Source organism: Rhinopithecus bieti, unplaced genomic scaffold (genome assembly GCF_001698545.2).
Source record: "Rhinopithecus bieti isolate Rb0 unplaced genomic scaffold, ASM169854v2 repeat_26104, whole genome shotgun sequence".
In the NCBI taxonomy this organism is placed as follows: domain Eukaryota; kingdom Metazoa; phylum Chordata; class Mammalia; order Primates; family Cercopithecidae; genus Rhinopithecus; species Rhinopithecus bieti.
This window is the reverse complement of record NW_016838294.1, coordinates 1-1988: the sequence shown is the minus strand read 5'-3', so window position 1 is coordinate 1988 and position 1988 is coordinate 1. Positions and strand designations below refer to the sequence as shown.

The 1988-nt window shown below is 46.5% G+C and overlaps 1 long non-coding RNA gene across 1 annotated transcript; it reads right to left on the bottom strand.

Moving 5' to 3' along the window:
• Positions 1–1043: 1043 nt before the first annotated feature.
• On the bottom strand, positions 1044–1981 carry LOC108524877 (uncharacterized). Its single transcript, XR_001884153.1, has 2 exons — positions 1836–1981; positions 1044–1381 (listed from the first exon to the last, which is right to left on the bottom strand). It is a non-coding gene; the product is annotated as an uncharacterized LOC108524877 (long non-coding RNA).
• Positions 1982–1988: the final 7 nt, after the last annotated feature.

Genomic DNA, 1988 nt, shown 5'->3' with positions numbered 1-1988 from the left:
ACACACACACGCACACATATGTAACTTTGGGAGGCTGAGGCAGGTGGATCACCTGAGGTCAGGAGTTTGAGACCAGCCTGGCCAACCTGGTGAAACCCATCTCTACTAAAAATACAGAATATTAGCTGGGCGTGGTGGTGGAAGCCTGTAATCCCACTACTCAGGAGGCTGAGGCAGGAGAATCACTTGAACTCGGGAGGCAGAAGTTGCAGTGAGCTGAGATTGCACCATTGCACTCCAGCCTGGGCAAAAAGAGTGAAACTGTCTCAAAAAAAATTTTTTTCTTTTCATAGATCCATGAAATGTTTACTTTGGACTGTGGGGACATGGCATCAGTTATTTCAGGCAAAGTGTAGCAGCTTAGTTTTGTTTAACAGGCTGCTGAAATGCAGGTCTGAAGGGCTGTATACTATAAATAGCATCAAACTGGGTTTGCGGTTTCAAGGGGGATTGAAAAATGCTCCCACCTTCTCATGTTTGCTTTCAGGCTGAATATCTTTATCTTGAGAGAGGAAGAAGCCAAGAGACAAGACTATGAGGTGGACATCACGGTGATCAAGGAGCCGGTGGACGTGTCATCCTCTTATCTCATACTGGACCCTCCCAAGGAGGACGTGACCGTGTCCCCGTCCAGCAAGACCATCACCAGCAAGAAGAAGAAGAAGTAGTGAGCCCCGAGGACACACACAGAGGCTTAGGACAGCACGTGCAGTAAGATTTCCTGAGCGTTACAGTGCTCAGCATTGCACTCATTGCAGTGTTTTAAAATACCGCCTGGCCCACTGCATCTCAGGTTTCCTACATGGCTGGATTATGGGAGTTTGAGACCAGCCTGGGTAATATAGTGAGACCCCATCTCTGCAATATTAAAAAATTAGCCGAGCATGGTGGTGTGTACCTGTGGTTCTAGCTTCTTGGGAGGCTGAGGCGGGAGGATTGCAGTGAGCCCAGGAGATTGAGGGTGCTGTGAGCCACTGCATTCCAGCCTGGGTCACGGACCTGGTGGCATCTGCAAATAGGCAGCAGGAGACTCAACACCAGAATTTTAAAAACTTTAACAATTTATTAATCTTATTTTCCAGTAAAATATTCACATAATGTCAAAAGAATAGAATGATAGAGATATAGTCAACTACCTTTGATTCCACATAAATATTTAAAATCTAAAAACTTCAGGAGATCAGGAGACCGAGTAGAAATGTGATTCTTCAAAGCAAGTATTGCTTTTCCCTTGTCCTGAATGCGGTCCGTCATATGACCAGTAACTTGCATATGACCAAATGTTTGCCGGGTGTTTTTCAAATACGCTTTCGGTGAGTCATCAGTCAATCCAAGAAGAAGATGTTGTTGAACTGCGTTGCACAAAGTTTCTTGACCTCTTCTGCAAAAAGGACGGACAACAGTGAGGAAGGAAGAGGCACTTGCTTAAAAGGTTACATGATCTATAATTAAATTCTACTTGGGTAAAATTAGGAATAGATATTTGCATTGATTTTGACCTTAAATCCCAGAAGACTAGGCAAGAATTTTTTTTTTTTTTTGAGACAGTTTTGCTCTGTCACCCAGGCTGGAGTGTACTGGTGTGATCTGGTGTGATCCTGGCTCATTGCAGCCTCCACCTCCCAAGTATATGGGACAACAGGTGCACACCACCACACCCGGCTAATTTTTGTACTTTTGGGTAGCGACAGGGTTTTGCCAGGCTGGTCTTGAACTCCTAACCTCAGGTGATCCGCCCACCTTGGCCTCCCAAAGTGCTGGGACTGCAGGCGTGAACCACTGTGCCCAGCCAAGAAATGTTCACAAGAGGGGAGAAAACCACCTAAGAAACCTACCAGGCCGCAGCAGTTTTGAGCATGTAACACTGTCGCCCGGCCTGAGGAACTGCAAGCAAAGTGCCCAGGACACCCGGGGAGGGGGTTAGAAGCACGAGGCTGGCGCTGTCGTCATCCTGGGAGAATTGATGGAACAACAGAGAAACTGACAGC